This window comes from Ischnura elegans, chromosome 9 (genome assembly GCF_921293095.1).
Source record: "Ischnura elegans chromosome 9, ioIscEleg1.1, whole genome shotgun sequence".
Lineage (NCBI taxonomy): Eukaryota > Metazoa > Arthropoda > Insecta > Odonata > Coenagrionidae > Ischnura > Ischnura elegans.
This window is the reverse complement of record NC_060254.1, coordinates 58,864,751-58,877,259: the sequence shown is the minus strand read 5'-3', so window position 1 is coordinate 58,877,259 and position 12,509 is coordinate 58,864,751. Positions and strand designations below refer to the sequence as shown.

At 40.2% G+C, this 12,509-nt stretch overlaps 1 protein-coding gene and 2 non-coding genes across 3 annotated transcripts in view; 1 reads left to right on the top strand and 2 right to left on the bottom strand.

Moving 5' to 3' along the window:
* The window catches only part of LOC124165239 (probable nuclear hormone receptor HR3), a 203,209-nt gene that overhangs the window by 14,431 nt on the left and 176,269 nt on the right, over positions 1-12,509 (top strand). The gene's annotated exons all lie outside the window — the stretch shown is intronic.
* Trnas-gga lies at positions 7,492-7,564 on the bottom strand. Its single transcript has one exon. It is a non-coding gene; the product is annotated as a tRNA-Ser (tRNA).
* Positions 7,762-7,834, bottom strand: Trnas-gga. Its single transcript has one exon. It is a non-coding gene; the product is annotated as a tRNA-Ser (tRNA).

Here is a 12,509-nt window from a genome sequence, read left to right as displayed (position 1 = left end):
TACATGCTGTGTATTTTGTTGGTGATGTAGCCTCTAGAAGGGGTAGTAATTTATGATAGCATAAAAATGACCCCCTCGTGATGATGAGAACAAAAACATGAGAGAACCAAGATTTCTTCCGCTCACAATGCTCAATGGGCGGAAAGAACATAGAAATATATTTTGCACCGCACTATATTGTTTTCGCTTGAACGTTATGCCACAGCCAAGAATCGTTACTATCAGTAAAAACGGATGCAGTCTCGTGAGGTATTTTTCTCTCTTTCTCTCCAAAAATGTTGATTTTTATATTCCCTTTTGAGCCGCCGCCGAGATTCTACCGTGAAATAGGTCGATGACCGAGGAGCCGAAACAATCTTTTTGCCCGAAAAAATATCGTATCACATGTCTCATGTCTCCTTTCATATTCTCAAGGGAAAGATATATGTCCGTTCGATGCGCGCTATCTTCCCTTGTATCCTCCAAAGTACTGTATGTACAATTGCACGTAGCTCCTTAAACGTGCAGGGACGTTATGCCCATATACACGCGTATAGTCCCGCGAGATGAGCGATGCTTATACGTGTACTATTCGGAGAGATTTACCCACATTCTGGAGTATCACATAAGGAAGCTTTGTTGCTAGCAATGCGTCCTTAAAAACAGTCGAGACATTTCAAAATTAGGACCAATGTATTTCCTATTTTGTTCAAACCATACCTTTTTACACGCCTTTTCTTTACTTGCTTCGTCTGTTTTTTTGCTTTAATGAACTAAATTTCCATATGAACAACAGTTTTAAATTTTCTCAAAAGATGACGTTAGTTATAATTTTCTGGCCGAAATTTCTTCAACACTTCTAGTTTTATAAATTACATAATTCACCACAAATACAAGTGGAAAATAAAAAAAGCTAATGAAAAACCGTTTTTTTTTTTTCGAAAAAAAGTATAAATGATACTAAAAGAAAAAAATAAGCTTTTCACACCTCATGAAACGAGATCAACGCGTGGGTTCTGACTAGGTATAGATAAAAATATGCACTCCGAGCGTAGTTTCATAGATAGATCCATTCTTAACTTTTGAAGCGTGTTATTTTTCTACTATATTTAAAAATAGTCCTGTGGTAGATTTGAATATATGAGGAAACGTGGAAACAAATTTCCTTTCCTATATAGTTTGCTTGATTAACTGATCGATACGTGTATTTATCGGGATACAACGCATGTAAAAACGGCTATGTCAACTTCCAGTGGGGACATTCCGTTGCAATTATCGGAATTGATTGTGAATTTATGCTACGCAAGGCTTTTTTATCCACTTCTTTCTTGTACGTCCCTTGCCTTTGGTTCTCACCCCTTAAAATTTGTTTCCAGTTTTAAGTTGAAGGTTACAATCGAACGATTCCCTTTAAGGAAGGAAAATTTAACGGCTTTCATTCATAGCTACCCAGCTCGCGTCTTCATATTCTGAAAGGCATTTTTGAAGAACTTGTGTCATTTTTTTTTTTCGTCTCTTTTTGTAAATTCTACTTGTTTTGAAGAGCAATTCGTTAGTGCTGTGATGTTTAAGACGGCCTGAATAGGTTTTGGTACTCTGATATCCTTGTAACTTTAAGTTAAAATGCCACTATCTGGATAACTCGCACTTTTAACCCCATTTCTTATGATTAACTCCGTTTGGTACCTACTCATTAGTGTATGAGATTGCATGCAAAGTGTAAACATTTTTTTTAGGTAATATAATGGCATTTTCACTCTTGTCTTTAACATTTCCGTGAATATTCGCTTTGAAACGAAAGATTCAGTGATGGTAGGAGAGACAATTTAACACTATGCCTTCGGAGGTCAATGAAATAATGACCCTAACGGCAATTAAGAGTAATTTTGTTCCGAAAACATTGCATTGTGGGTGAAGAATAATTATTTTTCATGGCTATATTTTGTTTCGTACTTATTCAATTTACGAAAAAATCCTGGAAATATTTGCTCCTAAAAAATTGTAATGATTAAATAAATAAATAACATCTTCGATTCAGTCATAGATAATAGGAAAGGTGTTACCTAATAGCTTGTATTGATTGCGCGAAAGAAAAATTAGAATGTAGTTAGTACAGAAAGTTGCAAGTTTTAAACGAATGAGGCTGGGAGCCATTAAAAGACTCGGAGGCTACGCACCAGCCTTAGCTTTCTTGAGCAATTGACAATAGATATCTTGAAGAGCGATACGGAGAGCATTATATTAGAACCTCACTATATTTTCCGGTCCGAGAGAAACGATAAAATAAGAGAGATATTATGCCGAATGACATATTTTAGGTATAGGAATTCGTTTTTACCCCGAACAATAATGAAGGACTTTTATAATAGCTAGGCGTAATTTCTTTGGAACATTTTTGTAAACTGCTAGTGTAGTTACACCCCCCTGCCACACGCCTATTGAAGCAGCTAGCGGGGTTGTATGTACATGATTGAAGTTCGCGGGTAACTTTCGTCGTCACCAAAGTGTCACGTGCTTAGAGTGTATAAAAGTGTACTTAGCGGAAGCTCAGCTTATCATTTTATTTTGCGTGGAGCGTGTAAATTCTCTAATGCGCTCAAAAGTGACCGCAAGCCCATTCTTGAGAGAAACATCGATCCCTCTTCATATCGCTGCTGCTTTTTTTTTATATCATGCCTCCAAAACCGTCGGTTAGAACGCGGAAGTAATTCGCGTGGAGCACGCAAGGCGGTATGAAAGACACCGGTCCGCGCAAGGGGAACACAACAGAGGCATTCCAAGGGATCGATAGGGACACCGTACCCTCACGCCAGCGCTGGGCAAAATACAGGCCGAGGAGTATTCGAAATACAAAATACCGCTCCGAATATACAGCTACATGTACATAATATCCTGCGAGCCACCTCTAGGGTGTTTGGCAGGGGGTGACCAATCACTAACATGCAGCATGCTATAGGACCACCACCATATTGGCGTATCTATGGGGGGGGCTAAGTAGCCCCCCCTCCCCTAATTATAAAAAATACATTCAGGTAATAAATAATAGATTTGTAAATAGTTTATACATTCGGGTCGTGTATTTGAAGTACAAAATACGAGTTCATTTCAAATACGTATTATTAAATACTTGTAATTTTGAAATACTGCTCAGCCCTGCCTCACACGACCCTGAGGAGTATCCTCAAAAATGTAAAAAAAAGTGAGAAAAAAAGAGAAAAATGCTGACGTAGGAGGGTTGTGGGGTGAGGGGTTGCTTGGATGGGTGGAGGGTGTGAGGGTTGAGGAAATAAAAGAGAATCGACCGGGCCCCGCCCAAACCACCATCCCACCCCCCGCCGTACTCCAGGAGCCCTCATACCCAACCCACCCCACTGTGCACAACACGGAAGAATTTTCCCGCGCTTCCGACGTCCGCATAGCCTTCCGCCAATCACGGAGCTCGCTTCCCGAAGCTCGGTCACGCAGCCAAGGAGTCAGGCGTACGGGGAGTGGGGAAGAAAAAAAATCGAAAATGAGGCGACAGCAAAAGTTTTCACCCCCAAAAAATGTCGCCGGATGACACTTGTTTTTCACGGTGGTGGTGGTGTGGGTGCGGAACTTTCCCCCCCCCCCCCCCACTGTTGCGAAGTTTTCATGTTTTTTTTTCTTCCTCAAAATCTTTTAGCCGGCTTGTGGTGCCGGAACCGAATATGTTGCGGGCTTTTCTTGGTTCTCCTTTGTCCAGAAAAAGGTAATGACACGTAGAAAATTCTACCAGCCAGCAGGGCCTGCATAAGCTTATAAAAGTTACCCCGTCCTCGTCGCTATCGTCAACAAGATCGTACAATTTACACCTGTACCCACAATTCAGTGTTAATTTATTTATTTATTACCATTTCACCGAAAACAGCTCTTACGACCTTTTACATCGTTATTTTTAATCGGGCACATTTTAACAGTTTTAACGTACCCAAACAACCATTCCCTGGATAGGGGTAACATACCCAGGCGGGATTCGAACCCGAGACCTCTGTTTGACAGGACTTTTCCCCGCTGCCACCGGGGCGAGTTAATAACTAAACCGCCTTCAGGCGCCGAACGGATGAAACTTGTGTTTCTGCAGTGGACAATGGATAGCAACAATTCCCATAATAGTGTCAGTATCCAAGTAATTAATTTAAATTTTTTAGTGCGTTGCCGAAGCTGTTATTTGGGGTGAGCCATCACAGATCATTTTTCCCGTGATACGATTATGAAACTTACTGCTACCCACTATCCAGTAGAGCAATATAGGTTCTGCGCTTGAAGGCGGGACACAAGTCATTTTAATTTGGCTGCTAGCATTAATTTTTACAATAGTTCCAACAGTGGTAATGGGAACAGGTTGTTTGTTCTAACGTGGTACAAGACATGTGGAAACCTCACCTCTTAGGCTTGAGGGAAGTACACATTTCTTGCATAGGCATCATATATCCCTTGTCCAACCATCCCAAAAGGGTTTCAACCGATTCAGCCGTGATATAGTGGAAGTTAGACAGATTGAAATGAAAGTTAATTGCATGTTTCCACAGTTATTTTAGTGCGAAGGACGCGTTTCGACTTTCGGCTCACAGTGCCATCATCTGGTACATGATGGCATCACATTTATACCGTCATATCATCTGGTAAAATGTTTTGTACCAAAGGAATGGCTATGTGAACCAAAACACACCGTACGTATTAAATAACTGTAGACAAGTAAAGACAATTGTAAACATTTCATTTCAATAACCTTCAGGAAGGGTTGTTGCTAGATGTTTTCTTTGAGGTGTGGAATATGTTTTCGACCCATGTCGGTCCTGAGCATGGCTTGGCGAAAGAATGGCCGGCTACAAGTCTCCAGGAAGAGGAGGATTTTTGTTCAGGATAGTCGGGGAAGGAGAACCGGGAGATTTGGGGTACAACAATGATTTTCGTGTTGCCTAGGAAGTGAAGGCGGGAGGGAGGAGGGGGTGTGATGGCACTTGGGCCAGGCGGGGAGTTGGGGTGCCCGTCGAATAACGGGTCCCTAGGGACGGTGGGATGAGTGAGAACTCGGTGGCAGAGGGTTTCGGCTTGGGGCAACACGGGACTGAACACTCTCGTATTACTTTACATATTCCTTTGTTCCCATCAGAAGTCTACCTGCTCACTTTCCTCCCATCCTGCTGCTACCTGGGTTGATTATTATCAAGGAGAACTTGAGGAAGAGAGGAGGTAGGTTAACAAAAATACGGGGTGTTGTCTCATAGTCTTCCTTGGCGTTCTCGATTAGTTGATCTTTCGGGTTGTCTCCGCGTTGTTTGTCATAGATGGACGACAAAATTTCAACCGGAAATCACAGCGCAGCAGTGAGAGCATACGACCTACAACAACGCACTAAGGAAGGCTATATAAACGCGGCGAAAATGCCGATACCGGCACTTCGACTTGAAGATGCTTGGTGTAGTGACAAGCAACGCGGCGAAAACCCGAAAGATTAAAGAAAAAATATTTTTTAAATCTCAATTACCCCCGAAAACTGCCCAATGAGGCCTTTACATCGGGAGATTTAACAATCAACAACAGACGATCACACACACGTCCTGGATGGGGCAACCTATCCAGGCGAGACTCGAGCCCGCGACCGAGAACGTATGGTAGGCGATACTTATCCCCGCTGCCACGTAGGCCGACAAAAAAATTGCCGTCATTGGGACTCGAACTCGGGACGCACACGTAAGTAGTCCACGGACCAGTGCCGTAGACAGCTCCGCCACCGCCGCAAATATGGGATTTCGGCCGGAATGGTTGAACAAATTGCTATCGGGATTTTTCTTCCGTTCGACATACTTTTCTTGCGTGTTTTCTCCAGCTAAGCCCGTTAGAGGGGTAGTAGTTCTTCATAGATCACCAATAGCAGATCACGGTTAATGCGTCATTTTGTAGATGTGCGCCAGCAACAACGTCGCCGGCTATGCGTAAATGCATTACGTAGTTATGCTAATCGCGACTCGGAGCGATAGAGCGATACATAAATGTTTGGCTGAATCCATTAAGGGGACGAGGTCAGGACTTGTCGTCCATATTTAACGCATGCATACACTTAACTTTTATTATTAGAATACGGAATTATTTTTCTGTGCTAAAAATATTGAAGATTTAGTATACATCTATTCATCTCATGGATTATGTCCAAATCTATACTTATCTTTACGCATTGATGATGAATTTCTTGATCATGAAGTAATGAACCATTGTGGAAATTTATTCGCTTTCGAGAAGTGATTTTTGGTGATAAACTTCATTTCCGTTTCATTATTCCAGTTTATTCTGTATGTATGTACATTTTCACCCTTTACTCCGCTCTTTCTTGAAAGGACTCAACACCCAGATCCGTAATTACCTTGCTTTTCATGTTCTAGGGACCTTTTAGGAATACAAATGTGATACACCGTTTCAATTCAATAAATATTCGGTTCGATATTTTACATTTGCATTCTGAAATGAAATTTTTGTCCGTGGTTGTAGGTTTAACCTTTTCCCTGCAGAGGTATAGTGATATTATCGTTCAGCGTCAATCATGGAAATAATTAAAAAATTACAGTCAATGCCTGAAGATCAACTATTTTAGATGCATTAAGTCTTTTATTCTCGTTATTCACATCACTGTTAAGAGAATGCATAACTGACGCTGAGGTTTATTATTTGTGGTGTTACATGTTTGAAACATAAGAAATCGCCTTTAAATTTCTAATTAATATAGAGTGAAAGATTGTAAATAATTGCCAGTGTTTCTCATTTATGAAAATTTAACCTCTGTGATGGTACTAAGGTATCGATATAGCAAGTGACCAATGTATCTTTACTTCTTCTTGAACCATGCTAGAAAGTATCCCAGACGTTCGAACGGACAGCTTCCACTAATTTTACCAATAGGACATGCAGTAGAATTTGAGAATAAAATTTTATTTTGAAATATTTCGCCGTTTAATTGCGGTACCCTATTTTTTCGTGTCCTGCACGTTAACGCGTAAGGATGGTGCTGTGATCGGTATTTTTCGATCAAATTACGAGTCGGGCCAGCTCTTGAACGCATCTCAATACAAATTCCTCGCTCGTAGCGTGACGGTCATTAATAAGTTAAAGGCTGTTTGAGTAGGGGAAGGCATGAGAGGAACCTTCCCTCTCTCTTGAGGTGGATGGGATAATTAGAGGCTAGGGGTGGATTGGGAGTTGAGAGGGGGATATTGTGAGTGGACGTGGTAGGGGAATAGGCGACTCCAAGACTGGCAGAAGGTAGGGGAGGAGGTTAAAGTTGTGTTAAAGGTGTTCCTGTGAGCTGGAAGGGAACTTCTCAAATATGGTGGTGGTTACACATGTAAACCTATATAATAATACGCAACGATCCGCTTATAGGATTTTCATCTTCAAGTTATACTTTAAATGTACTTCGACTAGCCACGGTGAAAGCTTTATGGAGTCATCCGCAGCCGGTGTAAATTGTGCGCAAATCTCACTGAGACATAATGATTTAGCCTTGACCGGGATTCGAACCCGGATCTCCTGATTTCCAGTCAAGTGCTTTAGCCAGTTAAGCTACCGAGGCGTCTTTCCCCTTAAGTAGTGGAAATTCATGTACTACTCCATACGCAACTTAATATACTCCATGCATTGTAATGATTTTAGGATTTTCATCTTCAAGTTATACTTTAAATGTACTTCGACTAGCCACGGTGAAAGCTTTATGGAGTCATCCGCAGCCGGTGTAAATTGTGCGCAAATCTCACTGAGACATAATGATTTAGCCTTGACCGGGATTCGAACCCGGATCTCCTGATTTCCAGTCAAGTGCTTTAGCCAGTTAAGCTACCGAGGCGTCTTTCCCCTTAAGTAGTGGAAATTCATGTACTACTCCATACGCAACTTAATATACTCCATGCATTGTAATGAAAAACTTCGTTAGAACAATTCACGCATATCGCTCATACAGGTATTTTCATCAAGCATACCACAATCCTTGTGCTCCATAAACAACTTAGTAAATAAATAGAAAGGAATTTTAGTCATATCTAAAGACGAAGTCCCAATCATGGTACTTTACATCCACAAGGAAACAATGCAGGAAATGAGAACGGAGAAATCTTATAATAATCTGTTGTTTATACAAACTTGCTAATGAAATGGAACAATAACATTCAGAGTCGAGAATGCTATTATCATGTTGCAGAGAATTTGGAATGTATATCTATATTTAGACCAGAGCTTATACAGTAAAATTAATGACGGCGTTGCTTAGTTACGGTATAATTGAAATGCATACGTATCCAGTTGGTGAAACATAATTATACTTTTGAAAAGTCATGCAGAAAGTCAAAGGTCGATTAAAAGTAATGTGCCTGCCTCAGGGACGAATAAAAGACCTATGGCCCGCCCTCCAAAATGGAAAAAAAATGTTTAATGTGAATAAATATAAGCATAGTACGCGTGAGAAAATAATGATATGAAGCTAATACCTAATCAAAGCAATAGTATTATTTTAAGAATGAACCTACTCGTTTTTTATTTTTATTTAATTTCTGGATTTAGCTACCAAAAACCTATGTAAAACATTTATTGCGATTATTAATAAGTTATTATTGGTATTGCCCTCACTCCTAAAATATTATCTATATTTCTATATTTGCCGCTGGACTCAGCCTCCTCTCGTTTTAATGGCAATGACTGCTTCATTAAATGTATTACATTGGACGAGGCAAGGCGTGGAGTGAGGATAGGTGTGTGTTACGGGACCTGTGGTGTGGGAGTCTTAGCCAGGCGCCCTGGTCAGGTGGGGTGGGGAGGTTTAGGCTCTGGGGGGGGGGAGTCCGACGTGGTGAGGTGGGAGTGGGATGGGTGACGTTGTGGAGGGAGGGGGGGTGGGAGGAGTGGGTTCAACGACCCTTCCACTCACAGGTGTAACAGCAGCGCCCCGATGCGGTGGGTCCTCGCAGACACGACACGTAAAAGAGAGCCAACCAGCTCACACATAACACACAACCTTACCTCTTTCTCTTCCCACCTCAAAGCCCCAAGCAAGGGGGGCACAGCATAGAGGAGATCCAATTCAACCCCATAGAACAATTAGACAATTGAGGCGGTGAGATGCTAAGGGGTGCGAGTGATTTTTTTTGCTAAACCGAGTTAGAAACGAGCGTTTTATAGTACAAAAATTGTATCATCTGAACAACTAAAATAAATTCTGAAACAAAAGATTCACGTTACTACTCAATACGACGATATTCACACGAGGAAACGAAGATGACCAATGCAAGAAAGCAAATCATTTTCAAAAAATGCTTTTTTTTAGATTGAATCCGACCTGCGAGATACTTGCATAAAAACATATATTGCCTACGAATTAATCCGAGAAAAATGTGACAAATGCAGTCGCTTCGGCCGCACGATTCCCCGCTAAACGACTTCGTTCCGTTTTTTATTTTTTTTTCATTTTCCTCCATCTCATCTAGCTCATACACTTCATTCCATCACTCGTGCGCACTCAAGTTTAAACAGTGCTCCGCCCTTATCCCAAACCTATATGCATACCACCGCTCCACACCTTTTTATTTCCTTATTATTTCCGCCTCTACCGTGTCCCCATCCCAATGCTAGCGGTCGGAAAGTTATTTTTTCCTGTTGATGTAGTCCTTCCCTCTCGAGTCAATAACTACTCACGACCCATCTCAAAATGTCTTGTTACATGATTGAAATTCAGATAACGTTTTTAAATTCATTGGACCGTGAATTTTGTCTTAGGTAATTCGATTATTTTTCAATCCATTTAAGATTTCTATCGTTATTTTCAAGATATTTTCGTTTCATTATTTTATGCTACGAATTTATTGGTGAAGTTGGTTTTACGCTTTGAACTCGTGAGACCGTGACTTTTTTCTTGTGTTAAATGATTATTCCCCGTGGTTTTTATTAAATTTTATCATTATTTTGAAGGTATTTTCGTACCATGTTTTATTGTTTTATGCTACGAAATTATTTGCGAATGTGGGTTTTCGATTCATAGGATCCTGAATTTTTTTCATGTGTCATTTAATTTTTTCCGTGGTTTATGGATTTTTATCAGTATTTTCAAGATATTTTCGTCCATTGTCTCATTATTAGATATTACAAAATTATTGATGAATGGTATTTTAGTTGTGAAGATATTTTAAGCGAATAAGAGGGGTTTGTTGTCGCTAGATTAGTTTCTGTCAAGTAGAGTTCCTTAAATGATAAATGTCAGCATATAAATTATAAGATCAATATTTTTTCACTTAAATCGATTTTTAGATCAAATTGGTGCTTATGTGTACATGATTCCAACTCCAGACGATTTTTTAAATTTTAATGTGGGCATCGTTTGTTGAATGCAATTTTTAGCTCACACCGGCATACAACTAAAGTTTCATTGATTTGAAGACTAAAAAAAAGTTTATCGAAAGATCTAGATTTTAAAAGGACGATTGGTAATAACCCTGGTTCAGGCATCGGAGTTTTTATGTCTGTCAATTTGATTGGTTTTTGGGAATTTGGAAAGAGGTTAACTTCATATGCCTTCTACTGGTGGGTACGAGTGAATTTTGTTTGCTTGGCATTTTCCTTATTTAGTTTCGCTCTGTGATGATTGAGGTTATTTCTCTCAGTTGTGTACAGCACTTCACACTTAAAGATTGAGGATGGTCAGAACCTTGTAAAGAAACCGTCTTTGCTAATTATAGATGGCATTGCAGTTTTCTTTTCCTTATGGTATACGATTCTTTATAGAGATATGGAATTTATATTCTTGGTTTCTTTTATTAGGGTGTTAATCTCGAAGATAGCATACGAATTATGTGCAGAAAAAACTCGAACGTGGAATGCGTAGTTAACTGTACCCTGGACTATCTACTTCGTTCTAACCTGTTTTTTATTTCTGCCTTAGGAATAAAATAACGCGTTTCCTTACATTGTGTGTGTAGTTTATTATTGGAGCCAAGACCTTTGATATTTTTTATCCTTCGCCGCAAAGTTATTAATAGTTACGGGAAACCACAAAGTTTAGATTTCACGGTGTGATGAAACCTTAACCTCGTGCTTAGATGCTAGAATTTGTACCTACACTGATAAATGAATTGATAGAAAAACGGATGAATCTGTCAAATAAGATGGATAAAACATCTGGGTCATTCAAGTTTTTTTCATAATTTCCGCCAAAAAAGGTTATTCTATTGTAATAAAATTCAAGCACGGTACCTAAAACGAGATTTTTGTAATTTTTAGCGATTTTTCCGAATGTACCCGTAAGTATTGACTTTATTTTCTTTTAAGAGATGCAAGAATTAATCTAGTTTTGCATAATACATTTCTTCACTTACGGTAATGCATTATATCTGGATGCATACCTGGTATCTATTGATTTAAAAAAAATGGAAAACGAAAAATGAATTGTTATCAGGATCCAACTGAGGTTGAGCTCTAATAATTGGAATAATTAGTTAAGGCAGGAGATTTGTAAGAAGGACTATGTTGGGCACAGCTAGAGAATTTAATTTCCTTGCTAATTATTAATTTTAACTGATATTATTTCACTCCGATGTTTATAGTAAAATCCTAATAATATACCACTTTGACGTATTTTTTGCAACTTACTAAGTGGAATGGGAATTCGTTTCCCCCCCTAACGATAGGGTAGTTAAATAAATGCTAGGCGTATTTTCACTGAATTATTATTATTATTAAATAATTTCAGTTGGGCATTTCCTTTTTATGTGTTAATAGCTGGTGTCCAAGCACCCTCCGCCAAACGCCCTTTTAGGAGGCTTGAGGGGCAGCATGTAAATTTAGATGAAAATACTTGCAATTAATCAAAGCTTACCTAATAATTACACTCGACCCCGAATGGGTTCGTCAGCAATCGATGGTGAATACGCCTTGAGTGATTGTAGTGGGAAATACCGCAGTGGGCGTCATAGTAATGCCCTTTTGCGTTTGCCGTGGAAACGTTGGACGTTTAAGCGAGGGATATTCGGGGGAGATTCATTGTTCGGGCAAGAGGACAATCGCTGTCTTCACACTGCCGTGTGGGGTGGTAGGGAAGGGAGATGAGGACAGGGTGAGTGGGAAAGGGTTGGCAGGGGGTGTAGGGTGTAGAGGAAGAGGTGTGTGTGTGGGAGGAGTGGCTTTTTGGGCGTGGATGAGGAATGGGAGTGTGTGCGTTTGAGCATGGAGGGTGTGGGTGAGTACGGTCGTTCGGTCCCTGTAGTTGAAAAGGGTTGAGAGCCCCAAGCAAGTGGATGCTGCGCTCAAAAGGACCGCGAGCGTTGCTGGGATTGTGTAATGCCCTGTTCCATCTTCTGCCAAGGCATGCAGCCATTGCAAGGATTCGCCTTTGCGACAAACTTGGTACTTGTTGGTACTTGCTACACGCTTCGTTCATGCATCGTAACATCTATGCATCATGTAACATCGTAACATCATCGCATGCATCTATGTACTAATATTTTTCGTTTTTTATTGAATTATTCTTCCGGTTATGGTAA